This window comes from Scyliorhinus canicula, chromosome 3, assembly GCF_902713615.1.
Source record: "Scyliorhinus canicula chromosome 3, sScyCan1.1, whole genome shotgun sequence".
Taxonomy (NCBI): domain Eukaryota; kingdom Metazoa; phylum Chordata; class Chondrichthyes; order Carcharhiniformes; family Scyliorhinidae; genus Scyliorhinus; species Scyliorhinus canicula.
In genome coordinates, this window is record NC_052148.1 from 69,002,430 (window position 1) to 69,024,219 (window position 21,790).

Here is a 21,790-nt window from a genome sequence, read left to right on the forward strand (position 1 = left end):
TATCCACCTTTTATCCCGTTAATTTTCCTAGCACCATTTTGCTACTAATATTGATCTCCCTCAGTTCTTCCCTCTCACTAAACCTTTCATTCTCCAACATATCTGGTATCTGATTTGTGTCCTCTTTTGTGAAGACAGAACCAAAGTATGTATTTAAATGCCCAGCCATTTCTTTGTCCCTTATTATGCATCCCCCTGTTTCTGTCTGTAGGGGGCCTATATTTGTCTTTACCAATCTCGTCCTCTTCACATATCTATAGAGACTCTTAGTGTCAGTCTTCACGTTCCCTTGTGCCTTAACTCTACTTTCCTGCGTGCTCCTCAAATCATTTGATTGGCTGGACTGACAAAACACTCTATTTGCCTTGAGGATATTCAATGGTGGAGCATCCACAAACCCATAGGATAGAGAATTCGAAAGATTCAAAATCATCAGAATGAAAAATGATCAATTGAGACTGTGCCCCCATGTCCTAGATTCCCACGTCAGCAGGTATAACCATTGTGTCTACACTGTCAAGCCCCTTCAGAATCTAGTATGTTTCAATGAAATTGCTCCAAACTATGTATGGGACAGATTTGTGTGATGGAGGCAGAAAACCCATCAGAAAACCTCCTGACTCAGCTCACTGGGCTCCATGGAAAACATTATCCGCATGTATGATTTTCATCCTGTGGGTGGGGGATAGGGGAGATATGGATATGTGATAGAGTCAGGCCACCCACCTCTCGAAGAAGCCATGGAGGCGGGCAAGTGCTGAGATGGGCTGGTTACAAGGTTCACGTCAGTCCTGAGACTTCAAATCAGTTACTTTTTTATACAAATTTAGAGTACCCAATTACTTGTTTTCAATTAAGAGGCAATTTAATGTGGCCAATTCTCCTAGCCTGCACATCTTTGGCTTGTGGGGTGAGACCCACGTAAACTCCACACAGACCTGGGCCGTGATTGAACCTGGGTCGTCAGTGCTAACAACTGCACCACTGTGCTGCCCGTCAACAAAGTTCTTTAAAAGATTGTTTGGTCTGCCTCATCCCCACCCTTATATTTCCATGCCATCTCTGTAGCCACTAATCTAATATCCACTATAGGCTGAACCATATGACGAGGAAGTAAAATTAAGCTTCTAACAATCTAACAGAATTCTCACTCATATACACTTGATACAGAAAAAAATGGTTTATTTGTGTCACCTATTCAAAGATTTTAAATCCCCTCAAGCAGTCAATCTGTTATAAATAAAACAAACTTCTATTTTGACCTTACATCAGGGACAGTTAAATATTATACTAGGCTCCTAAAATTGTCAATAAAAATATTAACACAGCCTTGCTGCTGAGATTTGTGGGCCTGGAACATATGAAACTCAGCCAAGCATTCATAATGGTATCAGCTGTAATAATGGGAAATGTGAACAATAAAATCTATTGCAACTGGAAGAACAGATGGTAATGTTATTTTCTAAATGACACCAGATGGCCTGTCAATCGATACACTCAAGCTGCACATGGTTTTTGTTTTACTCAAACTGACAACTGCAGCCTGTATATGTCATGTTTAATTGACTGGGAATTTAAATAACTTCAGGTAATCACACTTAAACACCTGATCCTTCAATTTGTGACTCCCACACCTTGTGCTGAAGCCTTTTAAATAGCCAAAATGGGGTATGTTTGAACTCAAATCTAATTTCAATTGGGCCTGCTGAATTCAGGTTTCCACATGTGTGATTCACACCCAGCCCTTTTCCCCACTCACAAAATGAGATCCACTAGAAAAGAGGGGAGGGCTCCTATATCCAGTCCCATCCACCATTTCTGAAGGCTTATGGAATTTGACCCTATGGGTTAGGTTGCCCACTGCCCGTCGCTGGTAGTGCGATTCCCGATCTGGCAGAGACTTGAGCATCAGGAAATAAACAGGATCAGTGCCGGGTCCCAATCCTGTTCTGAAGATCTGGAGCCCCACTGCAGCGGCAGCAAGTTACACAACCCGGGCCACCGGGAAGAAATAAATGGGTACTTTGAATCCATTTACATCCAATTAATGGACGAAAAGTTTAATTCTCCATGCCCCATGATGCTCCAGTCCACTCAGCTGAGACTCCCGGGGGCGTGGATTGGTGTAAATACTGAGGGTCTGTAATACTGGGGCAATGGGGTGGTCTCCTTTGGGGGTCTGATGGGTGGTGTCAATTTGCAGTCAGATGGAGTTTAGTGGGGGGGGGGTTGGGTCACCCTCATGTGTATGTGCAGTGGGACCCTGATACGGTGGACACAGTGTGTCAAGGGGGTAGTTAGTTAGCATTGGTGCCCACAAGGTCCATTGGAGGGGCAACCTCCCCCCACAATTCAAATCCTGACCACCCCACCCATCTGCTTCTCCATCAGACCGCCCCCATATGACACCCCCATATGAGACCCCCATCTCAGAGACCCTCATATGAGAGACCCTAATTTCAAAGACCCTCATAGGTAGCCTTGTGGATAGCACAATTGCTTCACAGCTCCAGGGTCCCAGCTTGGGTCACTGTCTGTGTGGAGTCTGCACATCCTCCCCGTATGTGCGTGGGCTTCCTCCGGGTGCTCCGGTTTCCTCCCACAGTCCAAAGATGTGCAGGTTAGGTGGATTGGCCATGATAAATTGCCCTTAGTGTCCAAAATTACCCTTAGTGTTGGGTGGGGTTACTGCGTTATGGGGATAAGGTGGAGGTGTTGACCTTGGGTAGGGTGCTCTTTCCACGAGCCGGTGCAGACTCGATGGGCCGAATGGTCTCCTTCTGTACTGTAAATTCTATGATAATATCAGAGACTCCCATCTCAGAAACCCCCTCATCTCAGAGACCCCCATAGCAGAGAATCCCATCTCAGAAATCCACCCCCCCCCCACACAATATCAGAGACCCCCATATCACATACTCCCCAGTCACTCCTTTTTAAAAAATTTAGAGTACCCAATTCATTTTTCCAATTAAGGGTAATTTAGCATATCCAATCCACCTAGCCTGCACATCTTTGGGTTGTGGGGGCGAAACCCACGCCAACACTGGGAGAATGTGCAAACTGCATACGGACAGTGACCCAGAGCTGGGATCGAACCTGGGACCTCGGCGCCGTGAGACAGCAGGGATAACCCATTGCACCACCATGCTGCCCCCTTCCTAGTCACTCCTGCCTGGAAACTAAAGAGCAGTCCAAGCAGGAACAGTGAAATAACACTGCTTTTTCACTTACCTGTCCCATATACCTGCTGCCTCAGACAGAGGTGTAGAATGCAGCAGCTGTTATTTCATAGAAAGTCAAAACACATCACACGGCTTTAAACTCCATCAATTATTTTGATCTGAGAGATCTCTATTCACTTTCAAAGAGAAATAGCTTTTAACAGGTGTCATGTGAGAGTACCTTTAAGAAATGGATGTCTATCAAATAGCTGTAGTGGATGTAACTTTAAGAAATGGGTGTTTATCAAATAGCCGCAGTGATGCCAGTGAGTGGGTGGAGCTGAGCTGTGACTCTGCTTTACTTTCGCTTTGAGCAAAAAGCTGGTGTGTGTCTGTGTGTTTTAGTTTCATTTTCAGAGCAGAGAGCTGCAGTGGAAGGAAGCAGATGTGTATGGATATCTCGACAACCAAAATAATATTCATTTGGGTGATTTCAAAGTAATACCTGTTTCTGTAGAGAATTTAAACCTGCTGTCTTTCTGTAAAAAGGGTCTTTTGGATTAATGGATGTTGTTAGGAAAGTTAAGAAGGGTTACTTATAAAATATTGTATTTGGGGATTATTGGTGTTGATAGTTGTTAAGATGTTTCCTGTGGGTTTATGAAGTGTAATCTAGATTCATAAATAAACAACATAGTTTTGTTTTTCAAGTACTTTAGATCTCTGTTGCATCACACCTGTAGAGTGGGCCCTTAGAACATAGAACATAGAACATAGAACAGTACAGCACAGAACAGGCCCTTCGGCCCTCGATCTTGTGCTCCCATAACAGAAATCTATTCAAAGTTGTGGTCAGGTGAACTCCATGATGCACTTTGGTGTTCTCTAAACCCTGGCCCAATAGACAGGCTGCACATGACATGGTAATAGATTTCAGGCAGCTAGTTCTCTGGATTGTTCATTACCCTTCATGCTTGAATGGGGTCTCTGATATGGGGCTCTCTGTTGCAGGCGGTCTCTCATCTGGGGATCTCTGATGGCGGGGACCTTTGGGGTGTCTCTGATTAGGGAGTCTCTGTTGGGGGTCTGATGGGAGGTGTCATGGGGGTGGAGGTCAGGTTACCCTCATGCATGTGTGCTGTGGAGGCTGAGCTGTAATTCCCATGGTGGTGCTGGTGGGGGCTGGGGGGGGGTTAGATAATGCCCCGACTTGTCAGCCTGGCGGCGGGTGGAGGACAGGGGCAGGATTTGTGATGTGGGAGGGAAGGGGACGAGCCTCCAGAATGCAATCCCACAAGCTCCCCACCATGCATACATTTGCATGGCAAGGGAGAGGAAATCATTCACGGGTGCCATTCCTAGTACCAGCTAAGATCAGGAGCAATTCTACTCCCCAGTGAGCAAACCTAGGGCTGGATTATCCGATTTTGCAGCTAAGTGCCGACGCCGGCGTGGGAACGGTGATGTTTTACGACGCCAGAATCGGTGCCGAGCCCTCACAGATTCCGGGACCAGTGAGGGGCAAGCAGCGGCACTTGGTAAAACCCCGGCTCACGCGCTAGAAACGGCCAGAGAATGGCCGGGTTCGTGGGCGTGCAAGTGCATGGTGACGACCTGCGGTGGTTACACTGTACAACATGGCGCTGTCCGCACGTGGACCCGAATTGCCAGATATTGCTCCCCTGGACACCACCTCAACACTCTCCATCAGTCCCCCCAGTCCCCAGCGAAGCCCCCCCCCCCGGCTCCGGCCAGCGGAATGCCATGGAAGGTTGACGATAGCTTAGAGCACACGCGATCCGCGCCGTCGTGAACTCGGCCCAATGGGGGCGGAGCATCAGGGGAGGGCCTTCAGGTGACATCCTGAGGTTGTCCCAAAGGCGTGCAGCATGCTCCCCGATTACGCTGTTTTGGAGGGGGTGGAGCATCCAAAAAGAGGCGTTGCCCCCGATTTCTGCGTCAAAAGGGATTTTCCGTCTAGTCGCCAATTACGATATCGACATCAGACAATGGAAAATCCCACCCTTAGTGTCCCAAATGGAAAATCCAGCTCTACATGTCTAATTTATTCAACCTCTCATTGTAGGATACTCTTCTCACTCCAGGAACCAATTAAATAAAACTTTACTCTAATGCTTCCAATAGAAAATAGAAGTATATCCAGATACTCCTGGTGTGGTCTCACCACAACCCTGTACTATTGCAGCAAGACTTCCTTATTCTTGTAGTCCAATCCCCTTGCAGCATTTAATTGGCTTACAAACAGCAAGTCAAGCGTGCTGAGCAAGTCAAGAACACCATGCAGTGCTGGTCCGAGGAATCTGAGGACATCCTCCTTGGAGACTATGGACTGGTCCATATTCAAGGCCGTGGCAACTAACCTGGACGAGTACGCAACCACCGTCACAGACTTCATCAGCAAGTGTGTCGAGGGCTGTGTACCAAAGAAGACAATACAGGTATTCCCCAATCGGAAACCCTCGCTCAACCAAAAGGTTCACTCCCTGCTGAAGTTCCGGATGGAGGCGTTCAAGTCTGACGACCCTAACCTATATAGGAAAGCCATCAGGGATGCAAAAATACAATACCCCATCAAACTAGAGTCCCAGGCCAAGGACACCAACCCACGATGACTATGGCACCTCATTCCTCCGGTCTGAGGTCTCCACCCCCTTCAAGAAGACCACCATAATACCAGTACCAAAGAAGAACAAGGTAGCCTGCTTCAACGACTACCCACCGATGGCCCTGATGACTTATCATGAAATGCTTTGAGCGGCTCATCATGAGATGGATCACTGCCAGCCTCCTAGACGGTCTCGATCCACTGCAGTTTGCCTATCACCGCAACCGGTCTACAGCAGATACTATCTCACTGGCTCTGCAATCAACACTCGAACACCTCACAACAAGGACACCTATGTAAGACTGCTGTTCATAGACTACAGCTCCACCTTCAACATCATGACCGGGGTTCTCCCCCAAACGGCGGGTGGGCCGTACCGGCGCCAAAGAGTGGCGTGAACCACTCCGCCGCAGGCCACCCGGAAGTTGCGGAATCCTCTGCACTTCCGGGGGCTAGGCCAGCGTTGGAGTGGTTGGCATCGCAACAACTGGCGCCGAAGGGCCCCGCCGGCCAGCGCGAGTTGGTGCATGCACGGGAGCACCAGCTGGCATGATCGCTGCGCATGCGCAGGGGGTTTCTTCTCCGCTCCAGCCATGGTGGAGCTTTACAAAGGGCGGTGTGGAGGGAAAGAGTGCCCGCACAGCACAGGCCCACCAGCAGATCGGTGGGCCCCGATTGCATGCCAGGCCACCGTGGGGGCCCTCCCCGGAGCCAGATCCACCCGCGCCCCCCCCCCCCCCCCCCCCCCGAGTACTTTGTAGGCAGCCCTCAGAGCTAGGCCCCGCCAGTATGGACCTTGTGTATTTCACACCGGTGGAACCAGCCGAAAACGGGCAGCCCCCCGGCCCATCAGGAGAATCGCCGGGTGGGCCACTGCCAATGGCCCCAGACCGGCGCGACATGATCACGCCACCGCCAAAAAAAAGGCGCAGGAGAATTCGGCAGCCGGCGTCAGAGCGGCGGGGCAGAATTCACGCCACCCCCCGGCAATTGTCCCACCCGGCAAGGATGTGTGCTCAGTCCTCTACTGTATGCCCCATACACACATGACTGTGTGGCAAGATTTAACTCCAACTCAAGTTAGAAATTTGCGAATGATACAACTATGGTGGGCTATATCTCAAACAACAACAAATCAGACTACAGAAGGAAGATAAATCACTTGGTTGCATGGTGTACTGAAAACAACCTCTCTCTAAATGTTTGAAAGACCAAGGAACTGAGCATCGTCTTCAGGAAGCATAGCACAAGACACACTCTTGTCTGCATCAGTGGCTCCGAAGTGGAGATGGTTGATAGCTTTAAGTTCCTGGGGGTCACCATCAATGACAGTTGTCCTGATCCACTCACGTTGATGAAACAGTCAAGAAAGCCAAACAACGTCTCTACTTCCTACGGAAGCTAAAGAAATTTGGCATGTCCACATCGACTCTCACAAACTTCTACAGATGTGCGATAGAGAGCATCCTATCCGGCTGCATCACAGCCTGGTATGGCAACTGCTCGGTCCAAGATCACAAGAAACTGCAGAGTGTGGTGAACTCAGCCCAACACATCACACAAGCTTGCCACCCACACATTGATTCTGTACACACCTCCCGCTGCCTCAGGAAGGCAGATAGTATTATCAGAGACCCCTCCCACCCAGGCATTGCCTTCTTCCAGACCCTTCCATCAGGCAGAATGTACAGAAGTTGGAAGACTCGCACATCCAGACATAGGAACAGCTTCTTCCCCACAACTACAGGACTCCTCAACGACTCCCCCTCGGACTGATCTGTTCCCTGTAAGAACACTATTCACAATGCCCTATGCTGCTCTTGCTCATGTATTTGCTTTGTTTGCTTTGTTTGGCCCCTTATTCCGCACTGTAACCAGTCACTATTTGTCGATGCACCATTTGTCAATGTTCTCTGGTGATTATTCTTTTGTCTACTATCTACGTACTGTGTACGTTCCCTCGGCCGCAGAAAAATACTTTCCACTGTCCTTCGGTACATGTGACAATAAATCAAATCAATCAATGACCAATATGCCATTTGTTTTGTAATAGGGAGATGATGTATAATGGTAAAGTCACTGGGCTAGTAATCCAAAGGCCCAAGCTAATGCTCTTGGAGCATGAGTTCAGTACCCACTACTGCAGCTGGTGGAATTTAAATTCAATTCATAAATTCTAGATCCTATTAGTCACATCTTCAAAACTCTAATAAATTTGTCTTTTTGCAAAACCATGTTGACTCTGTCTGATTAAACTTGACTTTCTAAGTACATTGTTAGGGATTCCTTAATAACCTTAATAATAGATTCCAGTATTTTTCCAATGGCAAATGTCAGGCTTATGAGCCTGTATGTCCCTGTTTCTCTAACCCTCCTTTCTTGAATAGCAGCGTTACTTTAGGTAACTTCCAATCCACTGGGATCTTTTTAGAATTGAGGATTTTTGGGAAATCATTAGCATTATAATTATCTCAGCAGCTATCTCCGTTAGAACCCTAGAATGTAGGCCATCAGATCCTTGGGATTGGTTGGTTTTTAATCCCTTTGGCTTCTCTATTTTATTTTCTCTGCTCATAAAGGTTACCTTGATGTTCCTCACTCTTATTAGACCCCTGGTTACATTCATAGCCAACATCAAAGGCAGCTAATCCTTTAATAGCTGATTGAATCTGTCAGTCAAACTGTGACCCCCCCGAAGAGATAATTACATGTTAAAACTCAGCCAACCATCCATAATGAGAGCCCTTGACGAAATGTTAACAAAGAGATCTCTTGAAATTGTAGGACCAGATGCTAATTATATTTTCCTAACCTTTGCATATTAATCAATGCAGTCCAGCAGGGTGTTTTTAACTCACTGACAATTGCAGCCTGTTTTGTTTACACCTTTAAAAAGCAGGGGATTTTAAAAATACTCGATTGTGCAGTTATATAGGCATTATCCATCCATCAAGAGCACTTCTATCTACTCCATCAAATTTTGACCCCCACATTGTGGGTTAAAGCCCTTTAAGCAGCCAAAATCACTGGGTTCAAAAGGTCGTTCTGAGTTTGGATTTTCTGCCTGTGTCAATCACACCCCACACCGTTTCTCCAACCAGAAAAAGGTGAGATCTTTTGGAAATGGAGGCCTGAATCCTGCATTTAGGCCCCAAGACCATTGTTTTAAAGGTCCATAGAGTCGTTCCGGCTACTCAAGGATCCAGTCCTATCAGTCCATAGCAATTTGACCAGTTACTTTGTCCTATGTCTCCAGATGTTAAAGCTCACACCTGACTTTGGATAAACTTTGATCTGGGCCCGGTGTTACTATGGCAACAAGGTCATAAGGGCACACCCATTCCAAAGACGTTGGGGTGGATTCTCCATTTGAGAGATGAAGTGCTGATGCCGGGAATGATTTGTGAGGGTTCTATGTGGACAAAAGCAGTGCCAGTCCCAGAGTGGTTCAAGTCCAGTTAATGGGCTTGCACTGGTGCCACATAGAACCCACCCAATTCCAATGCATGAAGACCCTAATGCCAGCCATGAATATGGCACTGGTTGCACTGGATCATGCTCAACCCGTTGATGGGTCAGCTGGAGCCAGAGGGTACCTAGGAGGGTGGCCTGGGAGGCACCCATATGACACATGGCGCTAAGTTCCTCATGGACAATTAGTGGCATGGGCAGCCTCATGGCTGCCTTGCAGGCTGCAGCAATGCTGGTCCATGCCCGGCAACACTGACCCCATGGCCCATCCCCTAGCTGTCCCCCCGCTACTCACCCTTGACCCTGGCAGATGCTCCCAACCAGTGGCAGAACTGTCAGCAAACTACAGCGATGTTGGACATTGTTTGTACCCCCTCTCATACCCTCAGCAGCCACTCCATCTGTTTCCTGATTTGAAATATCTCAAGTGAACCTCATCATCGGTAATTCCTCCCAGCGGAGGTGGAGTATCGCAGAAGGCCCGTAAAATGCCGGGTCGGGCCCATTAACAATAGGCCAATGGCCTTTGTGGTACAATTTGCTTACCCGCACTGGCGTGCAACATAGAAAGCATCCACGCCATTGTTGAGGGACCAGAGCATGACATTCTATTTGACGCCCGACACCAACCTTGATTTTTGACTGACACCGAATTTTCCACCCAATCGTATTTCCTGATTCTGGTGTTGGCAGACGGAAAATCCCACCCATTCTGTTTTACCTTAAATTATACAAGACAGCTTCAAATAGAACCATCTTATAATGTCCAGTGGTTATGACAATAAAGATTAAAACATTCCATGATTATTGCATTACCTTTGTTTCAAGCTTCAATTAGCTCTGTTAATGCTGGCCACAACAGTGAAACTAATGTTAGGAATCCTATAAACCACATCCACCAGCATTTACTGATCCTTTTTATTCCTAATTTCCATTTATCCTGATTCTACTTCCTAGTCTTCTAAGCCAAAATCCATTTTTACCTTTGGTCTTCAGTAATCCTTTACCAGTAGGCATGCTCTTCTTTTTCCATTCTGCCTGTCTTTTCGATTGTTCAGTACCTTGGAATATTTATTTAAGAGTCTTGGTCACCTTGCAATCATGTATCAGTAAGGACGATTAGATTTATCCCTTTCGTTCATCTATCCTGTCAGAAATTCTTTATTCCAATATTTGCCTTTCACTTTATTTTTTTATCACTATTTTTTGTATGGACGTTATTTGCTGAAGCACTATTGTCATGAAACGCACCGTCCCTCCTATCCCACTCTGCTGTCTTTGATCCAAACCTCTAAACTTCTCTATTGTCTCAAATTCTCTCTCAGATTTCTAAATTTTCCTTCACCTGACTCCTCTCCTCCAACAACTCCTATTTTAAAGACACATTTACAGCCTACTTAAATGATTCATCTGGACGCTGATCCCATCAAGGTTTAAGTGGAGCCCACCCAAACAGAATATCTCCATTCCCCAGTACTGTTGCCAATGACCCAAGAATTGAAATCCTTTACTTTCCACACCACTCTTTGAGTCTTGTTTATTATCTAATCTGCTTGACCCCATAACAATTAGCACATGGCTCAGATAGCAATCAAACGATTATTACCCCTGCTTACTTAGAGCCCATTTCCCCAAACTCACTCTACAGAAACTCATTCTCAATTTTACCAATGTTCGTGGTTCCTAAGTGGCCCATGACAACTGGATCCTCCAGCTCCCACCCCAAGTTCTTTGCCATCTGCAAGAAGATGTCCCACGCCCTGGCATCAGGCAAGCAACACAACTTTTGGAACTCCTGGTCTTGGCTGCAGAGAACAGTATTTATTCCCCTGACAATACTGGTGTGTTCTTGACATTTCTTTTCACTCTCTTCACTTGAATATCTTTCTGGACCCGAGTGCCCTGGTTAGTTTGCCCATCTTCCTCTGCAGCCCTTGTTTTCTAACAAAAAAAAAGCAAGTACTGCAAGTAAGGGGCGTGACCCCCTCCTGTAATAATGTGCCCAGGTAACTTTCCCCTCCCTGATCCCCTGCAATATCTGTGGCTCAGACTCCAACTCAGCAAGTCTGAGTTGCTGTTCCTTGAGCTGCAGCCACTTACCACAGATGGTTGTCTGGGTTTGCAATATTCTTCGCTAACTCCCACAAGCTGGCACATCACCTTCCCGGCCATCTCTATCTAAAATGTGTACTCATTTAATTACTTTAAATTATTGTTTAGTTTATTACTTTAGTTGTATACATTAATTTGTTTATCTAGTTATTAAATTATTATGTTTGTCACTTCTATCCAGTTTAAAGAGCAATGAAACTGAAATACCTACCAACCAATCAGCTACCTGCTGCCTGTGATGTTACGCATTGATTTTTGTGTGTGTCTGTGTTGATTGATGAGCCTCCTTTGAGTTCTGTGGTGAAGTTCTGTGACAATCTGCAAGCCTCTTTGCACACTGTAATCCACAGACATGATGGCAGCAGCTTCAACTCCCTGAGCTTCAACTGCAGCACTCAGAATTTGGAAGGCCGCTGCTTGTGCCATCAGGCGCTACATTACAGTTGAGTACACAGGTGTGCGAGTATAGTTGCCCACCACTTTGATGCTGGAAATAATGGTCTTCAAGCTTTGCTGAAAGCCTTGAGCTAAGTTGAAGATATATTGCTCCACACCCCTTGTCAGTAACCGCAGGATTTCCGGAAGACCTTCGAATGCACCAGGCAGATTGTTGTGCTGAGTCAACAATAGTTTTCTGTCATCTGCCCCATTGTAGTGCTGTGCAGCTGACCTTGTGAGACCTCACCCTCCAGTGAGTTGGCAGCTGCATTACCGTTGGTCCCTCCTTGCTCTATTCCACATATGCCCAGTGTCTTGACGAGTTCGGATCTTGCCTCCCATGCTATTTTCTAAATTGCACGGTGCAAAAGCCTGACCTGGTGGTTGAAAGTGTGAAAATCATGCTTGCTGTTCTCTCAGTGCTTGGTCATGGTACAATCTTTGCAGAAAGGATAGGATTGTGGTAATGGGAGGTGGGTAAGAAAGCACAAGTTTCACGTTTACACTATTTTCAGCTTATGAAGCAGAAGAGGTTGAGAGCTGAGGGGGTTGGGGTGTGAGAAGGAAAAATAGGTATGGAGGTGTCATCACCGTCTATGATTCAATTCCACCTCTGGCCATAACCTCAGAAATGGTCATTCTAATAATGGCGTGTCCCATCCTAACCTTGGAGTTTCCAACCTGCAAACTTGTTTTTTCACCTAGAATTACTTCTTGCTGCCTCAAATTGTGCACCACCTTATTCTATAAGAGAGAGGGAAGTGTGCTTTTGGGTGTCAGGCAATCACTTTTGATATGGCTGCCATGGTTGAATAGCTGGCAGTCCGTGTGTGCTATGTATCCAAAGCTTGCAGCAGTGCTAAGTGTGCGAGGGTGCTGTGGAGCAGGTGAATGTCAGGCATGGTCCTGATTGATAGCGATGGCTGACAGATGATTTTCAGATATAATGAATTTTAGAATCATAGAATTTAAAGTGCAGAAGGAGGCCATTCGGCCCACTAAATCTGCACCGGTCCTTGGAAAAGGCACCCTACTTAACCCCATGCCTCAAACCTATCCCTGTATCCCAGTAACCCGACCTAACCTTTTGAAAACTAAAGGGCAATTTAGCATGGGCAATCCACCTAACCTGCACATCTTTGGACTGTGGGAGGAAACCGGAGCACCCAGAGGAAGCTCATGCAGACACATGGAGAAAGTGAAAACTCCACACAGAGAGTCACGCGAGTCCGGAATTGAACCAGGGTCTCAGTGCTAACCACTGTGCCACCGTGCCACCCACTAATTGAACAGTGTCAGTGGTGCAAATGGTCAAGTATGGCATTTGAAGAAACATTCACTGACCTTGAACTCCATATGTGAGGTCATTGAACGTTTTACAGCACTGGATCTAGGTCTTCCATGTGTGAATCCTGGCATTGACTTCCCTCAGTTGTCTACTCCCATTGCCTCCTTAGGTTATATCTGGAGGGCATAATGGCTCCATCCGGTTACAGGGCATTTCTTCTCCTTTCCATCACCTCCACCCAACGGCTCCAGAACAGCATCTGATAACATTGCAGACCATTCTTGCCCAAGTAATGCCATTCTTCAGTTTCCTAGATGAGATTCACTACATGCAGAACTGTCGGCACATGTTCCAGCCAAAACCCATCTTCCCTTTAGCTTTAAGCAGTGAGTCTAGATATAAATTATGTTGACCACTCATAATGCTGCCCCACTCCCTCTTTAAGCATCCAGCTAATGAACAATGATGTTGGCACCGGCTGGATTCAGAAATCATTGAGATGAGGGGGCAGTACAAAGTTGGGTTCAGCACATCATGATCCCCCGATATATTTACAGGGGCTATTGAAGTTAGTTCCTATTGTTTATTATGAAAGCTTTCAACTAAGAACGTTAACTTGTTCTTTTTGATCTATGCACTTTCAACGTTTATTATTCAGAGAAACTGATTTGTCCAGTTCAGTTATTTTCATCAATTCTGGTTTTGGTTGTTTGTCCAGTTGTTTCCACTTCTTCAGTAGTACCACTCTGTTATCTCAAAATTGAAAATGAAAGAAATTTGCGAGTAAACTAAGTACCTCTTGATGCTCATGATGAAATAACTGAAAGGACTGAATGATCAGATATAACTTTTTATTCATTCCTGGCATGTTGGCATCACTGGCAATGTCCGCCTTTATTGGCCATCTGCAATAATCCTTGAGAAAGTGGTAGTACGCTGTTGCCTTGAATTGCTGCTTTTGCTGTAATGTAGGTGCACTCACTATTCTATTGGGTTGGGAGATCCAAGGTTTTGATCCAGCAACTAGGAGAAAGATACATTTCCAAGTTGCGATGGTGTGCGACTAGGAAGGGAGCTTACAGAGCCACTTAGAAAGCAGCTGAAGATGCTGAGGCCATGACAATACCTTGAGGAACTCCTGCAGCAATATCCTGGGGCTGAGATGATAGGCTTGCAAAAACTACAACCATGACTCCAGCCAGTGGAAATTCTTCCCCCGATTCCCATTTCAATTTTGTTAGGGTTCCTTGATGTCACAATTCAGACAAATGTGAGAATAGTTTAAGTTCTTAAACCAGTTGATCAACCACAAATTGGAGTTTCAGTAGTTCATTTCCTGACGTAATCATTACGGTGGACTGAACTTTTTCCACACAAAAGACATGATAGTCAGAAAACTTTGCGTTGTTTGGAGTTACCTATGGACACTCCCACGTGACAAAGTTGCATTGAGTGCAAACTTATAGCATTCACCCTACAATTTGACATTCCTTCACTGAGTTCCCTTCTTCCAGGCCTTGCCAGATGGTGAAATATTCTGCAACATAATATTTTACTGGAACATCTGTAATGACATCATTGTTCTCCACACGATCACATACCATGTAATAATTTAAAGATACAGGTGGAATAGCCAGAAAATTTAGAATTGACCCTTTTTCTTCTCCAATTTTCTCATCTCTTCTTGTATTAGTGTATTGCTCCACTTAGCACTTCTCACCGTCAAGTATCTACCTATACTTCTGAGGCTGTATAAGGCTCTGGTCAGACCCCATTTGGAGTATTGTGAGCAGTTTAGGGGCCCATATCTAAGGAAGGATGTGCTGGTCTTGGAAAGCATCCAGAGGAGGTTCACAAGAATGATCCCTGGAATGAAGGAACTTGTTGTATGAGGAATGGTTGAGGAATCTGGGTCTGTACTCGTTGGAGTTTAGAAGGATGAGGGGGGATCTTATTGAAACTTACAGGATACTATGAGGCCTGGATAGAGTGAACATGCAAAGGATGTTTCCACTTGTAGGAAAAACTAGAACCAGAGGACACCATCTCAGACTAAAGGGACAATCCTTTAAAACAGAGACGAGGAGGAATTTCTTCAGCCAGAGGGTGGTGAACCTGTGGAACTCTTGACCGCAGAAGGCTGTGGAGCCAAATCACTGAGTGTCTTTAAGATAGAGTCAGATAGGTTCTTGATTAATAAGGGGATCAGGGGTTATGGGGAGAAGGCAGGAGAATGGGGATGAGAAAATATCAGCCATGATAGAATGGCGGAGCAGATTCGATGGTCCGAGTGGCCTAGTTCTGCTCCTATGTCTATGGTCCTATAAAAAGCTTTATGTGTGAACACAGGGATGACTGATAGGCCATTCAATTGTTGTAGGCCTGATACCCATTTTCCGCTTTACACCATGAGTTACCGGATAATAATCAAGAATGGGAACTTTTCTGTTCATTTTTCTGTCCTCATTTTAAGGCCTCTGAGGAAAACTTAATGACTTAATTAGTGTCAAATGATCTTTTCTTCCAGCTTGGATCAGTTGGAAACAGAAGGAGAAAACTTCATACAGCACCTTTCATGATTTCAGGACATCTTAAAAGTGTTATACAGCCAATGGAATTCCTTTTGTGGTTTAGTCATTGTTGTAATGTAGAAAATTATATAGTAAATTTGTGTACAGCAAGGTCTCACAAACAGCATTTAAACAATCAACTAAATGATTTGTTTTTGTAGTTGTTGTTTGACAGATCAATATTGGCCAACACATTGGGGGAATTATTCGGGACTGAGGACACTGTGGTGGGGCGGTACAGGGCACATGAACCAGCCGAAGGGATGGACTATTTTGCGGGCCGCTGCCGTGCGCATGCGCTGTCAGGACCTGGCAATTCTCCAGGGCATATCGGCAGCTAGAGCTGGGTGCTCTACGCTGCCTCCCTGCTAGCCCCCAGAAAAATGAGGAATCGGTGCTCATCAGATTGTACCCCAGAAGCCTGACCACTAACATATCCCACCGAGGTGTGTGTATTTGCGCTGGTGGAGGGTGGCGATGACAGCTGTGATGCAACCATTATGGTGGCATCGTCGGAGCCCTCCTCTGATGTGGCCTTCTGGGTGACTGGAGAAGGGGAGGGCAGCGCATGCAGCTCGAGGGCCTGCAAGAGAATGGGCATGTGGTCAGTGGGAGGGTGGATTAGTCTGGAAGGTAATAACAACCATGTTTAACAGGTCCTTTGGATGAGGCCCGATGGTTAGTCATCACTATGGTGTCCACCAGCCTCCGCTTTGGTCACCGCCCTGCCATCGGCCACAGTGTTACCTCCAGGGCACTCTCCTTGAAGGTGGTGAGGATTCTGATGTCTGGCACCCTTCTGCCAGTCATGGCCCTTTCCCGGTAATTGTGGGAGAACTTTTCCTGAGGAGACACAGAGAGAGCATTTATAGCCACACATGTGGTTCACACTGGTTGGGGGGGGGGGGGGTGAGTTGTGAAGGGGGTTTGAAAGGGGGGATGGAGGAAGAGTTGGGGGTGTTGAAGGGAGGTAGATACTTCCATGTGGGGGGAGAGGTATCAGGGAGGCGGGGTATTTGGGAGGGGATGTTGGTGTCTGCTCATTCATGCTGCCCAGTGTAAGTCATTGACCTTCTTACTGCACTGGAGGCCAGTCTTCCTGGTCATACTCCCCAAACTCACTGCCACTGCTACCTCATTCCAGGTAGCATTGGCTGCCGTATGGCTGACCCTCCTGCACCCTCGGAGGAACAGGACATTCCCCCTTGGCCTCCACACTGTCTAGCAGCCTCCCTAGGTCAACGTTCCTGAATATTGGGGCTGGTCTCCTCAGAGTCATTGTTGCGAGCTGGCTTGGGTTGGCTGAGCAAGTGTAGCTTAAGTACTGCTCGACTTTGTTAGCAGGTGGCTGGCGAGCGTGGTGCCGGCGAATCAACAGATGAACCCTCATTTGCGTTGAGAAGCCCGTGAGGCCTCGTTAAGTGGACCAATTAACATTAAATAGCATTGCCGGCCTCACTGGACTGGGTGCTGGGAAGCTTGTGGCAATCCCCACTCACTACAACACTTAGAAATCTTTCCAGAGAATCATGCCCTAAGTGTTAAATACCTCCAATGAGCCTTGAACCCATTACCTTCTGACTCAGATACAGAGCACTACCATTGAACTAACGCTGGTTATTGGTAATAGTCTTGCTTCTGGTTCAGAGGATATAGGCTCAAATGGCATTTCCTAGTTTAAATTTATAATCTAGACAGGCAATACAGTTCAATATGGAAGGAGCATTGCTTGCAGTGGTTCAAATACTAACGTTGGACTGCTTATTGAGATGGTTACATTGGAAATTAAACATACCGTGTTAATATTCATAGAAATACATGCAACTGTCCCAATGTCCTGGTCAACATTTTTCCCCAATTAATGCCATTAACTATTCATTATCTGGCTAATTATGGAACATAGTTAACACAGTGCTGGTGCTGTATTTACCCATGCAACAGTCACTCCATTTGAAAATAAGTAAATCATTACGTGAAGAAATTTAGGATGTTTGGCCTGATTAGTAACTACACCAGAACATAATTGCTATTATTTATCTTTTGTTTGATCACATAATCCTTGAAGCACGTTCCCTATGATTATTACAGGTTTAGTATTTTGTTCAGAAAGTTGCATTCTGATTAAAAATATGACTCAACCAGATGTGGCAATGTTGAAGCAATTATGAGATTGTCCACAGTAACTATTTCCAGAAATATTCAATAGGACATTGATGTAATCATATGATTTACTGTAGGATAGCAAGAAATGAGCAGCTGCTTGAAGGTGAGTTTTCAATTGTGACAGCAGATCAAGTAGGAAATCTATGCATTGAGATGCAAGCACAGGGAAAGTAACAGAAAATAAATCAGGCTGATTTCCACCCTCCTCTATATTATGGGAGAGAAAAACATTAACCCTATCTGCTCAACCTACATCGATCTTTGAATGGTTTGAAAACAGCATGGTGGTCAACTCAAAAATTGTACCTCCCAATACTTGGGCATTGGTTACCTTCCCGTCCACTTTGGTTTGCACTTAAAATGTACGATCCAAGATGATAAAATTTTACAATCCAGTAACAGTGCAGTAATAATGTTCAGGCATTTTCAAATGTTTGTGTTGTTCGACTGGACCACTCTGACACAATACAAATATTAGCATTGCATGAATTAATTGAGCAAAATGGTTAATCTTTGTGAATTCTAATAGCAATCAAAGTCAATCTTTTCATTTGATTTAAAGCAAAGTATGTGTTGGATGCATTTTCGTTTTTTTCAGGATTTGTGCTGTATTCAAATTATTGGATTGGTGTTTTATTTGCAAAAAATGAAGATGTGTCAATTGGTTGAGTTGAAGTTGCGTTTAACAATCTGCAAGGTATTGGAAAATGCCATTAGTTAAGATTATTTCTGCATTTATTTTTAAAACCTGCATAATTTAAAGGTTTGACAATATATTTGACACACACTGATAATGGAATCTCTAAAATATACTACTTAAATATAAATAATATGGTTATTTTTAAGGTATGTGTTTATGTGGTATAAGTTGTATATAAGCCATGGCAGTCTTAGATGAATCAAATTGAAATAACTTTTGACTGCAGAATGATGTTAAAAATCAATAAAAACAAGAAGAGCCAGAGATTTTGTTGACTGAATTCAATTGTGTAATCATGGATTTTTTTCATTTTTTTTATTAGTTCCATGTACTAGGGATAACAGTTCCATTTCTTTATGCGATACTTTACCAATCACTGAATGCTCGATTACCATTTGCCCCTGGTATCATGTACAGTGCATAGTCTGATAGTTTTTTTTTAGAACACTAGAAATCAGTTTTAAAACTTTTCTCTTTAATTTGTTGCTCTGGAATACACAAACTGCAATTGTTTCTCATATTGTTGAACGATGAGTCAGACCAATCTTCATTCATAATGTTTATTTGAAGTAGTTTTCAATTCAAGGTCAGGATAGCCAACCCCATATTCCAGTAATGTTTTAAATGTATGCCCAGTGTTATTCAGTAAATACATAGAACAAGTTCTGCTGCTTTCTGACCTTGTGAGGAGCATTGTAATGTTCACAAAGGAACTTTCATACAAAATCGCATAGCCACAGTCACATACATCAAACTGATAAAGCAGTTGTTAACAGTTTAATCTGATGAAAAATACTATTTATTAAAATATTCATGGTAAATAGCTTTACACTGAAAAGGAGAAAGCATACGTGTAGGCATCAAAAATTGCTTTACAAGAAGCTAATGTGCAAGTGTCTGGTATACACTTATGGGATTATTAGTAAATGAACATTGAACCACTTTTACAGTTTGTTTATGGTCAACATTAAGCTGTACTCATTATCACAAATTTATATCACACTGTTTGGAATGCACAGCCATGCTCAAAGTTTAACGAGAGAAAAGGCCATTTTGTGACTATTATATAGGGGTTTAGCGCTTAAATACAATCGTGGGGTTTACGAATGTGAATAAATCAATGGGCGTTTCACTTCTAATTCAGTTTCTTACATTGAATTAAATGTGTGTGATTAACCGCCACCAGTTTTCACTTCCAGTTAACAAGAAGTCGGCAAATTAGTTCGAGGCAATAGTTAGAGGCGTTATGCCTCACAAGTGTTCCACCTTTTGGGCCACATTCACCAGTTAGAGACTTGTTTTTGCTCGGTTCTCATTAAGGTGATCATCCTGTGGCACAAAGAAGACTTGTAAGAGGTTAAATCCAGTCACAGGGAAGGCCGGTTGACTCTCCTGCTCGTCAAACTGCTTCCAAATGTTGAATCCATTTGTTTCCAGCGTGTCAGGCCGGGCCCTCTTTTGTGACTGACCAGGGAGAGAACCTGCCCTCAGTGATCGCCTCCAAAATGTTTCTTTGCAAGCTGCTCAGCTAACTGCATCGAGCCGCTTGCTGACTGGGATTAGACTTTGTTTTATTTTCTCTCTCCCTCTCGAGTAAGAATTAAACGTCAAGGAGATTTTCATCAGCTAAAGTAAAAGAGCGTGTTCGAATCAAAATGTATACAAGTCCATCATCACCTCCAGGCAAACACAATCTTTGTTTTTTCTCTCTCTCTCTTCACGGTGCCTATCTCAAAGAAAAACTGCCTTTTCGGTAAAATAAGCGATTTAATACGTGATTTGCTGCGAAAAAGATATGTGGCGTACTGGAAATGTTTTTAAAAGACAAGCTGGAATAAGCCAGCCCTTAGGAATGAACTGCGTTTTCTGAGTGTGTTTTTTTCTCAAGCCCCAGCCCAGCTTGGAAACAAGTCTATTAGCGTCAAACAGCAAGCCTTCCCTCAGCCCTTAGTCTTTCGGTAGATCGTGTGGACACAGGGTCTTCCTCGCTCTGCCTCCCTCTCTCAGCAATGAAACTTGAACATATTTGACGTCAAGAAACTCGGATGAATAACAGGCGTAATTGTTGTTAATAATTTGTGTGTACAGTGCTGGTCACAAAAGGAAGATAAAATGTTTAAGAGACTGTGTTTCTTAGCAACCCGCGTGTCTGTGCGAAACGGCAAAGTGTTTGCTAACAGCTTTCATCCGAGTGGGTCTATTTCAGCACCTTGGATAGAGACACCACCAGTCCCACATAGATTCACTCGGAATGCACCGACTTTAGACAGCTCTTTGGAAGTAAATCCTTTCATTGCCCCCCACCCCCACCTCCCGCATTGTTATTTGTTTTTAAAAACCCAAAACGGCCAAATGACAAGTTAGAGGGCGGGTGGTTGTAGCTACATGCAACGCACCGTCAACCGCACCACTAACGCTTTATAATCGCTCTTTATCCAGATTTCAAATGTATAAGAACATATTTATGGCAGACTTAGGGAAGGAGCCAATGCAGGCAATCGATGTAAAGGCAGAAAAAGGGGGTGTATTTTCTTTGCTGGGGGGTCTATTGCAACAGAAGGACCGAGGGAAAAGCTCAAATTATCCAACCCCTTGGAGGGTAAAATATTGCATCTCCCCCACCCCACCCCGAAAACAACTCACCCACCCATGGCACATACATTGATGTTATCATGAAGTAAATGTTGTCTTGCATTGATCTGACCAACACTAGTCGTAGCCTGCTTAAAAATAATACCATGCATCTGAAGAGGAAGCACCTTCGGGTCAGAGGTTCTTTTTGATCGTCGTTGCTTTAAAAAGCTTGTTTAGTTCGGAGTTTTGAATTCAGCATTTTCCAAAAGCTTCGCACCTCTTGGCGGGAGCGGAGGCGGGCAGAGCCAGCCACTATAATAGTGTTTAATAATAGAGGTATTTTAAACTGTAATGGGTGTTCTCACCCACCGCCCCCTACGGGGTGTATTGGAGCAGCTAAAATCAGCAAAGGTGCAGTGGGAAAGTTTTTTTAATCATCATTGAATAGTTGCGAATTGATGTCGGATGTGATTTCTGAGCAGTGATTTGATCTTCGGACCATGTCGACCGAGATGTTGATCGCTCTAGTTATTGTGCAAAAAAACCTAAAATAACCCACTCCGGCAAGCTGGCGGGGGTGCTTTCCAAAACCTCCCGCCAATGCAAACTAGAGATAGCAGGAATCCAATGTGAGGGATCCAGCACACCCCACCCACCCGCTCCCCGCTGAATATGGGCGGGGTG

At 44.9% G+C, this 21,790-nt stretch overlaps 1 long non-coding RNA gene across 1 annotated transcript; it reads right to left on the reverse strand.

Annotated features, from left to right (window-relative positions):
* Positions 1 to 18,834: 18,834 nt before the first annotated feature.
* LOC119963706 lies at positions 18,835 to 21,586 on the reverse strand. Its single transcript, XR_005460134.1, has 2 exons — positions 21,193 to 21,586; positions 18,835 to 20,622 (listed from the first exon to the last, which is right to left on the reverse strand). It is a non-coding gene; the product is annotated as an uncharacterized LOC119963706 (long non-coding RNA).
* Between the last annotated feature and the right edge of the window lie 204 nt (positions 21,587 to 21,790).